At 50.3% G+C, this 17416-nt stretch overlaps 1 long non-coding RNA gene across 2 annotated transcripts in view; it reads right to left on the bottom strand.

The window, feature by feature from the left end:
• LOC135271852 (uncharacterized) overlaps positions 1-16689 on the bottom strand; it is a 75665-nt gene extending 58976 nt beyond the window's left edge. The window contains exons 1-2 of one of the 2 annotated variants that reach the window (XR_010339985.1): positions 16617-16689; positions 1760-1797 (exon numbers count right to left, since the gene is read on the bottom strand). This is a non-coding gene — a long non-coding RNA (uncharacterized LOC135271852). Of the gene's footprint in view, positions 1-1759; positions 1798-14493; positions 14572-16616 lie in introns of those variants that run through there. The other variant, XR_010339984.1, reaches the window with a different exon arrangement.
• Positions 16690-17416: the final 727 nt, after the last annotated feature.

The raw sequence follows: 17416 nt of genomic DNA, 5'->3' as shown, positions 1-17416 counted from the left end.
GTTCAGGAGCACCGCTCCCACACCACTAAAGGGGCACAGCACCTCAGGAAAGGAGCCTACCTGTGCACAAAAAAACCTCAAATACACAGTCGGAAATCAGCTACGCCTAGGAGTGTGTGAACAAGAAACGCCTACCTCCTCTGGAAAAGGGGAAGCCCTCTCCAGAGCAGGCCAGGAAGCAAGAGCAGAAACGCTCCGGCTTCAGGAGGCCGGAGAAGTGCACCCCGCATGACATCTGGCAGAGGCAGCCAGCAAAGAGGTGTGGCCAGGTCACAGAGGCCGCTGGTCTGGAGTTGAGGAAGGGGGCAGCAGGGCCCCTGTGCCAGCCTCTCTGCTCCTGCACGTGCTCAGCATTCTCCATAATGAAGACTTTACAAAGAAAAGTCTCTTGGGAAAAAAGAAATAGAACTGTACTAGTCTAGTTCTTTAACTTTGTGTGTGTGTGTGTGTTTGTGTGTGTGTATGAGCATGTATTTGTGTGCACACATATGCATGTGTGCGTGTTTCTGTGTATGCATGCCTGTGTATTTATGCACGTGTGTGTTTGTATATCCCTGAGATGGGGAGAGTCGAGGAAACCAGCCCCCCTAGTCCTCACATGGAAAACACTCACGTGCAGTGAGCTCATGGTAACGTGAAGTCCGCTTCCAGCACAGCAGAGCCCAAGGCAGGGCTGGAAATGATCAAAACGCTGACCCATGAGGTCTGTAACAGTAGCAAAATCCCAAGACTCTAAAACTCCTCCTCCCTGGACCTACAGCCATGCAGACAACCTGTCAGAACACCTACAGAGCCCCCATAGGCAAGGCCGAACAGTAGATGGGGCAAAACACTGCAGCCCCCACTGCAGACCCAAATCACGACTGGGGATTCTATGGGTACAGCCACCATCCCCAGGAGATCTGAAGGTGCAGGCACCAAGACAAGGTAGAAAACCATGTGCTTCTTCCTTGGGGTGTCTGTCACTTCCCACATGGCACTTCCAGGCCACCTCACTTCCCCACTCACTGAAACCATAAACCTAAAAGGACATAGCCAAGCCTCCTTCGGTCATGGAGGCCATCAGGCTATTTGACCTCTCCAGGGACTCACAAACTCAGCATCAGAGAGGCTGGGAGGGATAACATGGGGAGAGAAATGCCAGTTACAGGTGACGGGGGGATGGAGGATGTAAACCACCTTGCCAACTATGTACCTATGCAACAATCCTGCATGATCAGCACATGTACCCCAGAACCTAAAGTTCAATTAAAAAAAAAAAAAAACTCAGCATCACTAAACCTTACTCCAGGGTTCCCAGGTTTCCCCGGCACCTGAAAACTCCAATCCATCTACTCACAAGCATTTCCAAAATGAGGCCAGAAAAGTCCCCAGGCCAGGAGAATGCCCTGGACCTCCCCACTCCTGCCGTCTCCGCCCTGAGAGGCAGTAAGACAAGGCAGTGAGAAACCAGGGACCGGTACCACTGAAAAAGAGCTGTTGATGTAGCCAGGGGACAAATTATTTAATTCTTATCTGAAATCAAATTCTTAAGACTTATTTTCTATAATTGAAACCATGGATTTCAAAGTTCTTTGATTTATTCTTGAGATGAAAAGTATACACCGTATCGAAAAGCAGCTACCAGCCCCGGCTTTCCTCAAGAGTTTTCTTTCCGTGGCCGAAGTCCAAAGCGGCACCTCCCCCCGCAAACACATATCATTCAATGAAGGCCAACTCAGCTATAAAGAGTCCCACAGGAAGGCAACGGAATGCTTACCTTGGCTTCACATTTCTTGTGGCAGGAAAACTTGCAGGCTGGAAAAAAAAAGAGAGAGAGAAAGAATGTGTGTGGAGCAGTCTCTCTGGCAAGGATTCTTACATTTCCAAACCCTCTCAATCCTTCAGTCTCTGGCTTGAAGATCCCCATGGGTGGCCTCTCTCTGGCACGAGGGAGATTGTTACTTATGACGCATGGCAGTGTGGACAGAAGGCAGTGAGGACGTGGTGTGCAAGAGCTGAGTTACAACTGCTGCCTGTTAGCAACAGTTCGGACGGCTCAGGTGGGAATGTCTCGGGTGGGAATGTCTCGGGTGGGAATATCTCAGGGGGGAATGTCTCGGGAGCAGGATCATGAGCAGATTGGTTTTTCAAGTGGTATGTGCATCCAGCCAAACTGGATTCCTAAAGAAGAATAGTGAACTTCAGCAGCAGAAAGCATTCCTGTGTGCCCAGAAATTACAGCTGATCCCTAAAAAAAGAAAAGAAACTGGAAAATGCCCCTTAAGAATAAGAATTTAAAGTATCCATGAAAGACAGGATTGGAGCCTTTAAATTTGTGAGAAAGTCGTGCATATGATTTCGGAACTGCTTCCACTTCCGGACAACCTGAGAATTGACTGTCAGAATAAATTCATGTCTAAATTCCTACAGGAGAATCCTTCCACAGGGGCCATTGTGTGAATGGATGAGTCCTGTGTCCCTTCGGGGGCCCTAACAATGCCACGCAGAGCTGGAATCAATGTGGATTTCACAGGCCCTCTCGCCCAGAGGCTGCAGCTGTGATGAGGAGGCATAAACCTCCCCACCAACACCAGCATGCTGCAGGCAGGCCTTGCAGGACAGGGAGAAAGAAATGAAGCCACAGCACCGAACAGTCCCAGCACGGTCTCCTGTGCCAGCTCCAAGGAAAGGTCCAGAACATTCCCTCTTTTCCCCCATGTTTGCCAGCCCACAAGGACAGCTGTGGGAGGAGGAAAGAGACCTGGATTGGGGGAACAGTGACTGGGGACGCCAATCCAGGCTCTGCACCTCTAGCTGGGTCTCTTGTTTCCTCCCACAGAGGTATCATGGGTCAAAAGGAATCCTTCGAGGCACCCTGCTTTGAAACTGGAAAGCAACATCCACATGCAGAAGTGTGTGGGACCAGAGACTAAGGCCTCAGAAGTCAGCGAGAGGGACTGCACATCCCGGCTCTGTGTGTCAAGGCCCTGTGAATTCAACCAATGTCTCACTCCCCATCCTGCACTCTGTTTTCTATGACCTACCAAAGTCAAAAACGTTTGTGTAGGGTTGAATGAAGATAAAACAGATAAGGTCACTTGACCACTTCCTGGCTTTTATTCGAACTCCAGTTACAGTTACGTTGTTAATCTATGTATGATCTATTCTTTTGAACTGCTGAACTGTCTTTCTATAGCTCTGAGGTTTGTGAGATTATTCACAAAAACATGTATTTATCCTACACCTTCTAATGGGCAAAACACACAAAAGTGATCAATGATTTTCAAATCAAGAGAGACTCGCCACAAGGGGCTTCCACACAGGATTGAAAGTCCAGACAGACACCATCCCCGGCAGAGGCCAGCAAGAAAGACTGAGATAAAGAAAAGGGCGGTGGGCAGGCCTTTGGCCTCTGGCTAAGAGAGAGTCAGGGGAAGAATTCTGCCCACACATGTCTAGCAGCATGTCAGAGGACCATGCCTGTGCGCAGCCCCCTCCCACAGTGAATTAGCTGGGCTGTGTGACAATACAACCTGGCAGAAGGGACAGTGTGTGACTTTTGTGGCCATAAGGCATCGTGCTTCTGCCCTGGTCTCCAGGATCACTCATTCTGAGGACAGCCAGACGCCATGGTGTGAGGACACTCAAGCAGCCCTGTGGAGAGGCCCCCATGGAGAGGAACTGAGGCTTTCCACCAACAGCCAGAAGTGTGCCACCTCAGAAGCTGGTCTCCAACCCCAGCCAGCCTTCAGATGATGCAGCCTCTCCAGAAACCCTGAGCCAGAACTGCCCAGTCACCTATGTCCCAAATTCCTGATCCAGTGACACAGTGAGAGAAAACAAATGCCTACTGTTACGCTAAGGCACTAACTTTGGGGGTCATTTGTCATGCAACAGGAATATAACGTGCCAACTAAACACAAAAAAGGGCCCTGGTCAGTGCAAGGGCAGCACTGGTATGATAAATCCTACTTGGCCACCAGACAGCTATCGGCATTGTAGAGAAAAATCATTATATTCAATAACCATAGTGAAATCATATCAACTGCCCATGAGCCAAGACTACAATCCTGAGAGGCAGAGCCATTGTTTCTGGTATGTAAGCAAGTAACCCTCAGAGTTTTACAAATGTTTGCACTAGGACTTTACACTCAACTGCCAGCAGCATGGGTGATCCTCAGAGTAGCAAGTCCACTGTCAACCTGTCCGTGGTCCAGCTGTGGTCAGCACTGCACCAGGCAGTGTATGAGATACTTCCCTGTATGTTACTGTACTTGCTCCTCATAAGCACCTCTCAGGGAGAAACTGTAAGAGTGACTCAGCCAAGCAGGCAGCCATGGTCTGTGAAGGTAGGACTCCAGCCCGTCTGTGCAAGTTCAGCGTTTTCAGCCAGTTGTACTCTCCCTGCCTTTCTGACATATTACAAAAAAAAAGAATCAGACAGTGCCCAGGCTCAGCTTCCTATCCTGCCACATACAGAAGATGGCCCCCTGCCTGCCCTAACCCTGCCCATGCCAACCCCAGCTCCTCATTCACGCCATCCTGCACCCACCTCCTGGGCCCAGCTCAGCTGCCTCTGTGCCTGAATTCTCCACACCCTTCTGTGCCACTGACCCATCAGGATGGGTCATCACAGTGGATCATCATAGCTTGTCACATCATGGTGATCTCCCTGTGTCCACCTCTCCTGATGGGCTGCAAGCTCATCAAGGGACGGCGTCTCTGTTGTACATGACCGGGATCTCACAATAGCAGCACTAACAGGAGTGACAAGCAGCTGACGCACTCAATGCCTAAAAGCTTGACTGCAAGGGCATTACCAAATTTCCACCACACCCCGGAAAGAAGCTGCCTGTCTTTGCCTGTTTTATCAATGTGAGACTGCGGTTTACGGATGAGACTGAGGATTCATGTGCTGAGCAACCGTGTGCCAATCCTGACCTGTTCCAGGTCTGCTTTCAGAAGCCCATAGCCAGCAGGCCCATGTGCTGTGGAGACCCCATTACCTGATGAGGTAATGAGGGACTCCGGGCTGTGAAGGTGCTGGCCACAAAGGAGACTCCAAAACAGCCGAGGAACTTCTCACCAAAATCCATCTCCAAAGCACACAGGCCCAAAAGACAAAATGTATGCATTCACTTTGACCCTCAGCCACACAGACTTGCCTCCTTTTTGGAATACCACCTGTTTGAGCTGGCAGCTAAGCAGCCGCCTTCTCAGGGAAGGTCATTTTTATTTGAAAGAACTCCTAGCAGACAAAATGTAGTTATTCAGACTCAAGTGCTTGTCATTTTCTCAAAAATTTAATGAGTCTGTAGTCATAAACCAATGTCAAAATTTGAGATTTCAAGTGAAAATCAGAATTTTAGAAGACTTGTACCCAGGCCTGGCATGGTGGCTTACGCCTGTAATACCAACACTTTAGGAGGCTGAGAAGGGCAGATCACCCGAGGTCAGGAGTTTGAGACCAGCCTGGCCAACATGGTGAAATCCCGTCACTATTAAAAATTCAAAAAATTAGCTGGGCATAGTGGTGCATGTCTGTAATCCCAGCGACTCAGGAGACTGAGGCACAAGAATTGCCTGAACCCAAGAGGCAGAGATTGCAGTGAGCCAAGATCATGCCACTGCACTCCAGCCTGGGTGACAGAGTGAGATTCTGTCTCAAAAAAAAAAAAAAAAAAAAGACTTGTACCCATCACCAGAGCCTAACAACCCCAGGACATTTCTGTTAAAATCAATGATCATATTAACAAATGTGGGGATTTTCCTGAGACTGTATAACAAACATGTCAACATGTAGAAGTTCTGCATCATTGTCAGTGGACCAATAATTTCCAAATGGCCAGTGTGTGGTGTTCCACACTGGGTAAAAGATGCACTCAGAGTGCAAGACAGGTCAGTGGATTTTAATAAAACAGAGTAGGAAAAACTCTACCCATACAGTTTCAGATTCCACGGTGAAACTGAACTTTAAGCAACTGTCACTTGAGTTTTAGTGTAGAATCAAAATGTAATATTCACGATGGCCTGAAAAGCCTATTAAAATGCTTCCTTTTCCAAGTAGGTATGTTTATGGGGCTAGATAGTCTTCAACACTTCAAACCAAGCATTATGCAGAAAGACTGCATGCAGGAGGAGTCCACAGGAGGAGTCAGCCTATTGATTAAGGCTGCATAACAGGATCACAAGAAGAATGCCCCTCCTCTCATTTTGTTGTTTTGACACGTACAGTCATTTTTTTATTAAGCATATGTTCACTTTAACATATAATGAGTTCATTACTGTTGCCTTTAGCTGGCTTAAATATTTTAAACATTCATCAGTTTCCCTTATCTAACAGGGTAAATGGTGATGAATATAAATCACACTGACAGGAACCCTTTAGGGTCTTCCAGCAGCCCCGCAATGGGTGCCTGAGACACGCAGTGCGAGGGCAACCCCGTTCATTCTCCTTGCCTGAGGCTCTCAGAAAGGGGTAAGGACTCAATTTTGACCAACAGAAAGGTAAGCGAACTCTCTCAGGGGCTTCTGGCGAAGGCCTCCCCACTCCTATGAATGAAGCAAGAGAAGGAATATGCCTCAGCCTCTGGACCCTGCCCCTCTGAGCACGGAGCTGGACCCACAGGAGGAACCTGGAGAACTTGGGCTGCTGAACCAGGGCCCAGGTGCACTGCCCGGAGCCCACCAGCCACCACACCTGCCCCCAGCAGAAGACCCATGCCCTGCTGGCTGAAAGAGGCTCCATCTGTGCAGCCCCGTGACTGGCTGCCATGGTGCCTCCCACGCAGCTCCATATGCTTTGCATGGCTTATTCCACCCGTTCCCACAGGGACCAGAGAGAAAGGCACATTCTCGCTCCATTGTACGAACAGCAAACTGAAGCACAGAGCGGAAGCTGCCTGCCCTGAGTGGCAGAGCAGGTCAAGTAGTGACATCAGCTGCCAGCCTGGCTCTACGTGGGCAGAGCCCACCTGCTAGAGCTGGACTGGAACACCCAGAGAGCTGGTGTGCAAAGGCACTCTGCCTGGTGCAAGAACTGGGGCTCCACATGCATGAGGCCACTAAAGCAAACAACTACACCAGCTACACCAGGACCAGGATCCGGTGTCCATGGAGCAGAGGAGCTGAAAGGACGATGCTCACCCCATCCTCTCACCAAGTATCCGTGCCAGTCATGTTCCCTCTGACACCCATTTCCCCTTTTGTACTTAGGAGTAGAACAGGGTGATAGCCAAGATTCCTCTCTGCCGTGAAAAAAAAATCTTACCTAAGCAATAAAAAGATAAAATTATATATACTTCTACAAATAAAATATTAGATAGCTATTGAAAAATTATAATGTCAAGCTATTTCACATGGGAAAGTTCTTATAAAAGGCAAGGCTGACAGACACACAGCACTCTGTATTGTATGTGGTAAACTTTGGGAAAGACAGACACATGCGGTGGCCTCATCCGTAAGAGAGAACCAACACTGGAGAGAGACAGGGCAATGCAGACCAGAAAGGAGGAGCCAGACAATAAAACTGGGAAAACCGGTTATCCCATGAAAATAATAATAATGGCAGAAATAACATGAATTTTAGATGCATCAATCACAGAACTGAATTCGGAATCGGAAAAGCAGAAACGAATATTAGAATAAAATGTCAGAGAACATCTTTGTGGTCTTGGAGAAGGGCAGGCGTTCTAAAACAAGGAGCAAGAACGGGAACTCAATGAAAAGATGGGTAGATCTGAACGAACCAAACATCACAACTTCTGCATGACAAACAGGGCACAAACAAACTTAGACAAGCAACTGACTAGAATGTCTGCAATGTGCAAAGTGGAAAGATAAGAAACTAACCTGTTCTGAGGACGAAAGTCATTAGAAATTGGCAAAAGTTCTGCCCAATATCACAGATAAGATTTAGTATACATCATACAGTGAATTCATAGAAATTAAAACACTTGATTTTTACATTTTTTAAATTTTAGTTGTTTATTTATTTACAGATGAGGTCTCACTCTGTCACCCAGGCTGGAGTGTAGTGGCATGATCATAGCTCACTGCAGCCTCGAATTCCCAGGCTCAAGCAATCCTCCTGCCTCAGCCTCTAGAGTAGCTGGGACCACTGGCACATGCCACTGTGTAGGTCAATTTTTAAATTTTTTGCAGAGATGGGGTCTTGCTTTATTGCCCAGGCTGGTCCCTAACTCCTGGCTTCAATCCATTCTCCCGCCTCAGCCTCCCAAAGTGCTGGGATTACAAGCATAAGCTACCTTTGCCACGCCCTAAAATAATCTAACTGTAAAATAAGCAATGAGCAAAGGATTTGAAAGGCTACTTTGTTAAGTAAACAGAAATGCTACAGGCAGCTTTTGTGTATCTTTTTAGATGTTCAACCTCATGCAATCACCAGATGAATGAAAAACACAATAAAAAGGAGACATCACTTTTCATCCAACAACTTGCAAAACTGAAAAGCTGAAAAATCTCAAGTGAGAGAGTCGGTAACATTCCATGCAAGCAGGCTCCACCAAGAGCATCTCCCTGTGAGGAGCCTGTCCCTTCTCCTGCCCCGCTTACTCTCCGGCGTCTGAGCAGGTGTGTGGCAGGCCCCTTCTGGTGGCTTTGCCTGAACACTCCGCTCCACAGCTGACGATCTGCAAACTGCACATCAGTTCCCCTGTCAGACAAGGTTTCCAGACTCATGTTTAAGAATCCTGGCTCCCGCTGCAGCAGTTATAGCCCAGAGCTGTCTGGCTTGCAAACGCCCAACATTTTTATATGTTGTCTTGGAACTGCTATTCTTCACAACGTCTCCACGAGCCTTGGGAATCCAGGCCACTGTCTTACAGGGTTGTCAGAATCTTTTATACAACACTCTACACATATTGACCAAGTTATCAACAAGCCTGTGAGTCACCCTGTGCTTCTCCTCACATCTACTGTCAAGTTTGCCAGCCTCTCTGTGTCCCAGTAACAAGCTCCACAAGGCAGGAGGGGAGTGACCAACCCACAGGGGGGGACCGCCAGACAGGGCCTGCCCAATGCCCACCTTCACTCCTTGGCCCCGTGACCCCATTGTTGCCTTGTTAGTCTTAAAAAACTATCATGCTCTCTGGAATCCTAATACTGCACCTGGCTCAAAGCAAGTGCTAAAAAACACACACCTACCAACTTGCCCTCCTATTTCCAAACCTTCATCTGCAATCACTTAGTGTATTGCTGACTGTGATGGACTGAGAGACAGGACACGACACTTTCATCTTTCTCTCCCAGCAGGTGCTTAATAATGTTGGGTTAATTGAGTGGAATAGCCCATTACCAAATCTTCTTACAAAACTCCCTTCATCCCATTTTCCCTCTGGTCTCCCTTCTCAGCTTTCTCCTTGCTTCCTTTCTCAACTCTCATCTCCTTTGGGCTCTTCCCTGCAGCTGTCTCTCTTGTGTGGCGCTTCTTTATTCTGTGCCATCCTATCCCACTCATTCCATGCTAGTCTCACTGATTCCACCATTAGATCCAGGAAAACCATCTCTCACAAAGGGAGCATTTCTGCATGGTCTGACTCTGGATCCTCCCTGCATCTACCTTCCTCCAGGGACCAAGTCCCACAAAACTTGTAACTCTTGGGGCTCAATCTACTCGATACCCGAATGCCAAGACTCACACTTACCAGTGCCTTCCTCTCTCCTCTGTGAAATACAGCCAGTTTGGGATATCAGTGGCAACTGAACCATGTTAGGCCACCCAAGGGAATTCAGTGACATGTAGTGAGAACAGGCTACCTCAGAGTCCTAACTGATGGTACGGGCACACCAGCAAGGTTTTCAGCAGTATAAGAAAAACCGTAACTGGACACTTAAGCCCATTGTTCCATGTCATTTCTAGCTTTTCTTTCCCTTACTTCAAGTTCCAACAGTAGAGATAGCAGGGCCCTTACATGTTAACATAACAGTTTTTAAAACATGAAACGTCTTCTTCCAACTTAGCCACATATGAAATTTGCATTTAAATAGGAGGTTAAAATGTGAAAAGTCAGGGGCCTGAAGGTCCAAGAATAAGCAGAAAAGGAAGGGTAAAAATACTGGCCTGCATCACAGAATATGCCCCTAACTCTTCTCCATCTATCACCAACATCAGTATCACCACAATCAACATCTTTGTCACAACCATTACCACTGCCACTGTTACCCTCACCATCGACTACACCATCACTGTCACCATCACCAGTCACATCACCGTCATCACCATCATCACCACCACTGTCACCATTCCTCAACATCATCACCATCACCATCATCCCTATCACCATAATCACCAGTGCCACTGTCACCATCAACCACACCATCACCATCATATTGTTACCATCATCACTATCAATTACACCATCACGATCATGATCACAGCCATCACCATCTTCACCATCATACCGTCATCACCAACCCCATCAACACCATCATCACTGACATAGCATCACTGCGCCATCATCATCATCGTCGTCCCCATCATCGTTGTTACCACCATCACCGTCGGTTACAACATCATCATTGTCAGTGTCACCACTGTCACCCTCATCACCATCACATCAGCGTTGTCATTAGTGACACCACTGAACACTTTCTTGAGCTCCTCAGTGTTCTCTGTGTTTCATGTGTATTTACCCTGCTATTCCTCACAATGACTCTAAGCAGAAAGAGGCAGAGCAGAAACGCCGGCAGGTTGTCTTCACCATCCACCTCACTTCCACCATGCTCTGCTGCTTCCCCAGAAATAAGCCAAAGAAAGGATACGTCTACCAAAATGTCACATCACTGTGATGCATGGTTACTTACATAATCTATGTAAGGCACATACCTTGTTGTCTCTAGGTAGCATGTACACAAAGGGTTCGAAACGCAAATGTATACGACATATGTTAATTATAAGTAGAGGACACTATGAAATCATCTATTTTGGGAGATGATTTCCCCAGAATCTCCCATGTAGATTTCTATGTAGTGTTTTGAGAAAGAGAAGATCCTGGAGATTAACTACTCTAACATACAAATTGTTAAAATTGCAGCACCGAGGAGCAGAAATACGGTGCAACTATCCAGGGCTACAGCCTCCTGTACAGCAGTCCATGCCAGACTCTGATAGGCTCCCATCTACACTTGCAGTGCCTGCCAGGACCCCATCTCAACTCCATGAGCAGCATCCTCACATCCAGCCTCTACCTCGTCTACACTTGCAGTGACTACCAGGACCCTATCTCAACTCAGTGAGCAGCAGCGTCCCCACATCCTGCCTCTGCCTCGTCTACACTCCCAGTGACTATGCCCCGCTCCAACTCAGTAAGCAGCACCCCCCACCCTGCTAATGCCCCATCTACACATGTGGCAGCATGGAAGGAAATGGGCAAGGTCCGTCCTCCTTCTAATACGCTGACAAGAGCAAAAATTTCCTGTGAAGATACACAGACATACACAAATAAAAATCTAGCTCATGTGTGCCAGGAGCAGTGGCTCACACCTGTAATCTCAGCATTTTGGGAGGCCCAGGCGGGTGGATCACCTGAGGTCAGGAGTTTGCGACCAGCCTGGCCAACATGGGGAAACCCTGTCTCTACTAATAATACAAAAATTAGCCAGGCGTGGTGGCACACACCTGTAATCCCAGCTACTCGGGAGGCTGAAGCAGGAGAATCACTTGAACCCGGGAGGTGGAGGTTGTAGTGAGCCAAGACCACACCACTGCACTCCAACCTGGGCAACAAGAGCAAAACTCTATCTAAAAGAAAAAAATATATATAGTTCATGTGTTCTATACCAATTTAGCCTGGTACAGTTACACAGGCTCTTTTTCCTTCACAATGTCATGGGGTGTGCCAATTCTATGGGTCCTACTGGAGCCTGGCCAATGTCACCTGAAGACAAGAATCCTCAACCTTGCAACAGAAGCCCTGCTGAGCTGTCTTCCTGGATGGTCTCCACAAGCCCCTCTTCAAATTACACTCATCTCACCATGGCCACAGCCGCAGCACCCTGCAGTCTCACTCTTGACAAAAGAAACCTACAGAAAACGTGTCATTACCAATCTTCACCAGTGAAAGCCACCCACGGGGCAAGTCTCAGATAAGTCTTGTCAGGGAGGGGCAGGGGAAGAGCTCACCCGAGGGGACCTTCACCACCTCCAACAAACCAGATGTCTGTAAAGAAGCAAAGCTAACCACCAGTTAAAACTCACCACACTAAATACTTCTACCCTTTATTCCCTCATTAATTCCGCAGGTATTCATTAACATCCACAACGGAAACATTTTGTAAGCCTATAAATATGTCCTGGGTACCTACAGAAACTGGTCTGGAACTGGATACGACTGGGAACACAGAAAACGTTCATGAATCTACACTGCAGAGCAAGAGGAAAGGGAAATCAGTAGGAAACCTGGATTCGATCAGATTACCCGAGGACCAGGAAGTAATGCCAGGAAAGTGGAGCAGGAGCCTGAAGGCAGAGGGAGGGGTCAACACTCACGTTCTGTATCGGGTCAAGAAAACTGAAGGGACAAGAAGAAAAATGGCAGCAAATGGGTAAGAAAGTGACAGGGAGCTGGGTCACACAGCCTTAGGGAGGTAAGCACCCAAAAAGCGCTAGAAAAATGAATTGTTGAGAGCATTAACCAATCAATAATCAATCAATCAAGAATCAGTCAACCAAGATGGTCACTCACAAACTCCAGTACTTGCACAGGCCTTTGTGGCAGGTTGACTGGCAGTGCAGAGACCCCAAGGTTCTTGCTACGCCCAGCCTGCTTTCCCACAGCACCACTTCCTCAGCCAGGTGCCTCCCAAGAGGGAGGTTAAAGCCCCCAGACCACACTCTGTTGGACACCTGCTCAGGGATGGGGACAAGGCCCAAGATGCTCCCATTCCAGCCAGGGCAGCCCTTGCTGTGTGCCTGCTCTGCACCGGCAGCACTCGATGTCCACGGGGTCCCCCGTCCGATGTCACAGGGCGGCCGTCTCCATGCTCTTATCTATTTGCTGTTCTCACTCTCTCCACAGATCCTCACCTCCCCACATCACATCTGCCCAAGAACACTGAGCTGCCCTTCAAGATGACCGCTCCTAAAACTCTTCAAGTTTTTATCCCCAGTATTCAGTTTTATTCTTTCTCTCTCATTCTATCCACATTAACGCTTTTCTTTTCTCAAAAAATCATCACTGGGGCCGGGCACAGTGGTCGACGTCTGTAATCCTAGCACTTTGGGAGGGGAAGCTGGCAGGATCATTTGAGGTTATGAGCTGGAAAACAGCCTGGGCAACATCAAGATCCCATCTCTACAAGAAAGACAATCAATCAATCAATCAATAGTAATACTTGCTAACCCCCTCAAGGGGTTCTTAACGTATGAGCACGGTTCACGTGCTCAGGCATGAATGTGATCCTCACACAACCCTTGATGAGTTTCAGTTATTGTCCTCATGCGGCAGACAAGGAAACTGAGGCACAGAGCAGGAGTGGAGCTGAGGTCTGAACTCTCATCTGTATGGCTCTGGAGACCACAGCCTTAACCTTTGAGTCACTCAAAGACCAATCAATCAACCAATAGAGGTGGCCTTAATCTTCACAAACAGGACACTGAATCAGCTGTGGCAATGAGTAGTATTGGTGAAGCACTCAAGGGCTGACAGAGTCCTTTTACATCCCTTGACTCACACGTTCCTCCTAACAGCTTGTGAGCAGGGCCGGCCAGGCTTCACTGACCACTTCACAGTCCAGAGAATCAAGCCCAGAGACAGTGAGACCCACTGGGGCCCGGCCTGCTGCTCTGCCCCAGGTGCCAGCTCCCATCCTTAACATAATTACTTACATCATCTATGTAGGGGACGTACCTTCTTGTCTCTACCTTGTTGTCAACCTGCTCCCCATTTAAGATATCCTCCAACACAAGGCACGGGTGCAAAGGAGACCATCTCTGCATTTCCATCAGATATTCAAAGGGATCATATTATAGAACATTGCAAAATGAAAGGAAAGAAAGAAGATGGTACCAATCCCTCAAAAACATCTGATGTCTAACTCAGGAAATCCTGTTAGTACTTGTCTACTTCAAATATGTTTTTTGAAGGAAACAAGCCCCCACTGGACTCTGTAAGCAGACCCCGGCAGTGGGACCACTCATCGCCGTGTAAACCAGGAGCACCCTCCCGAGAACCCCAGTCCCCCCACACACATGCCTGTGACTGTCCAGGACTTGTCTGTTCCTCACTGGCCCAGCAGCCTGGTGACAGATGTCCATGTGTGTGTGGGTGCCCAGCACCTAACACAGCAGGCATCTGACCCATGCTAGCCACAGTGAGCCGGCTGGAGGGGCGAGGGTGATAGGGGAGCCTGCCCATCCACGCTCACCCTAGGCCAGGGCACACCTGGCCGAGTCCCGCAAAGGCCAGGCTTCGACCCCATCCTCTGGAACAGAGCTCCTCACATGTCTTAACACTTCAGGCCTACTAGGGTCCCAGGATTGCCGATACTCACGCAGACTCAGTGAAGCACAGCACTGCCCCTTCCCCGGCTTCGAGGACATGGAATCAGAAGTTGCCACTTGTCCTCGCCTCCTCCCCCCGCCATGCCAACGCAGACCGTGAGCACCCAGAGAGCAGCATTACATCCATCTGAATAAACCGACAGAGAACAACCCCACAACTTAACATAAAATTCCAGATCACAGTTACTGTAAAACAAATACTTGGATTTATGAGTTTGGCTACAGTACTCAGGGAGTTTTATAAATCAAAATCCACCAGCACAATCAACTAACACAACCCAGACGTCCCTGGCATGCAAAAACCTCAAATCCTGACAAGCCAGACAGTGGAGAAACATCTGGGAGGGGGCCAGACCTTCTTCCCAGCCACAGAGTTAGAAAACAGGAAGGATTTCAGTTAAAATCCACGCGTAAATTCCACGTGGAAGCAGCTGAGAAAGGAGTTGTCTTGTGACAGGGGAGCAGAATTTAGAGGCAGCGAAAGGCTGCTTCCCATCTGATAACCACCACCAACCAGAAATTATTCAGATGAAATTTGGCCTGGGCGCCTCTTCCCGCTTTGGGAGCTTCTGGAAGATTCTGTCATATTGCCACCTCTCTGGATGGGGCAAGTCCGACGGGAGGGCTGAGCTCAGTGCCCGGATGGGAGTCAGCCCCAGGGTAGGGCTGGGTTTGGCCTTAGGGTGGAGGACTCATCACCTCCAACTGCTCTCGAAAAAACTTTGGAAATAACAGCTGGAGCCATTTTACATGGATTTGCCAGGGAAGAACAGAACAGATCAATGAGCCAGGTCACAAATTCGTCTGGACTGTCATACAACTTACATTCCCTGTGCACCTACTGGACTCTAGGCCCTTTGCTGAGACTCAGGATGCCCAAGAGACAGCAGTGCACTGCATCCTAGTAGGGACAGTCAGCCCAGGGGAGCAGAGAGATTCATAAACAAATGATCAGAACACAGTCCTTGAGTTCCTCATCATCCTGACAATGTCATCCTGACAACGTCCCCACTCCCTGCCCCACCCACCTCCAGAGAATTGCCTGTCCCTCCTCTGTGCCCCCAAGGAGCCTGTAAATACCTCTGATAAAGCACTCCTCACACAGGATTCTGTTCCCGCTCACTACTCCACCCTACTAGACTCTGAGCCCTTTGAAGCCTTGGTCACCATGGGCATCGCAATGCACCAGCCACCGCACCTGCTCAGTAAAAGCGTGCTGGTGAGGGTTCACCCTGCAAGACAAAAGAGCCCTCCACTTTAGGACAGGGGTGTCCGCCCTGTGTACAGGCACCTGGCAAACAACACAGAGCCAGCCCCTTGTGCCTCCTGGGCTCCAGCTGAGGGCGGAGAATCACTGCCCCAGTGGACGTCCAGATGGCTGGCTGGTCATTGGCAGTAGACAGTTCTGGAGGAAGGGCAGATGCTAGAGAACGCGGCGACAGGGCAGGGAGGTGCCTTCCTGAGAACCTGGTACTCGAACTGAAACCTGAAGGATGAGGGAAACGGGCAAAGCAACACGGTCCAGCAAAAGGTCAAAAAAGAGCCGTGTGCAGCCAGCCTCTCAAAGCACCTGGGGAGAGACCAAACAGGGTGGGCACAGCCTCAAAAGGGCCACCATGAGGATGCAGGCACAGGTTCTTCCCACTGGATGGTTTACGGCTTCCCAGAGCCATTCTCTGAGTCAAACAAGAGAGTGGATCTCAAGGACATCCCAGCCTGGGCAGGCAAAGGGTCACACTCAGGGAAGCTGGGTTAGGAAGGAGGAATGGGAAGTCTGCAGGGCAATGGAGACAGCGGCCAGGGAAGTGGGGACAGGAGGGTGGCGGCCATGTTGGCGGGGGGCGGCGGAGATGCGGCGACGGAGGAGTACGGGCCGGCGAAAAAGGAGCGCGCGCCCGCTCCGAAGCCCAGGCCCGCCCCACCCGGGTCCCCGCCACGGCCCGGCCGGCAGTGGCCGCGGTGCGGACGCCGCCGGAAAGAAAATGCTCTGCCGGGCCCCGCGCGGGCCGCGCTCACCTGCGCCCCCGACCAGGCCGCCGCACCCCTGGCCCGCTCGCAACCCGCACCCCCTCACGGGCCCGCACGACCCATGCTCGCCCCGCGCGGACCTTACCTGCTGGCCACTGAGGCCGCCGTCCAAAGGCCCACGGTTGCCGCCGTCGCTCGTTCGGGCTTTCGCCGGCCCCAGCCCGAGCCAGAAGGCGCCTCCCCGACCCCACTCCCTCGCCGCGAACACCGCCGGCTCCCCAGACGCCAGCGAACCCGCGCACTGCGCCCGACAGACTGCAACTGCAGCCTCGGCGCCCGCTACGCCGGCGCCGGGGAGCGGGGCGCAGGCGCGGTGGAGCGGGGCGGGGCGGTGGAGCGGGGCGCAGGCGCGGTGGAGCGGGGCGGGGCGTTGGAGCGGGGCGTTGGAGCGGGGCGCAGGCGCGGTGGAGCGGGGCGCAGTCGCGGTGGAGCGGGGCGCAGGCGCGGTGGAGCGGGGCGCAGGCGCGGTGGAGTGGGGCGGGGCGATGGAGGGGGCGGCTAAGGCGGGGCCCGAACTCGGGACTTCCAGCTGCGCGCCGGGAATGGGCGGCGGCAGGCGGCCAGAGCCCTGGAGCCTGAGGGGGCGCAGCTTCTCCCCGAGGGCAGGCAGCCAGAGCAGGACTTCGTTTTCGTTTTCAAGAAGTAGGATTTTTTTTTCTTTGGTATTAAAACGGGGTTTCACCATGTTAGTCAGGCTGGTCTTGAACTCCCGACCTCAGGTGATCCACCCGCCTTGGCCTCCAAAGTGCTTGGATTACAGGCGTGAGCCACTGCGCCCGGCCAAGACTTTCAAGAAAGGACATGCCCCCTTTGTCCTGGGACTTAAGCCGTAAGTCGTCCTGAGTGGTGCACACCGCGAATACTGAGGAAGCTGGATCTCAGGGC

Source organism: Aotus nancymaae, unplaced genomic scaffold, assembly GCF_030222135.1.
Source record: "Aotus nancymaae isolate 86718 unplaced genomic scaffold, 86718_ANA_hifiasm-v0.15.2.pri h1tg000094l, whole genome shotgun sequence".
Lineage (NCBI taxonomy): Eukaryota > Metazoa > Chordata > Mammalia > Primates > Aotidae > Aotus > Aotus nancymaae.
The sequence above is the reverse complement of the archived record's forward strand: the minus strand, read 5'-3'. Positions and strand labels throughout refer to the sequence as shown.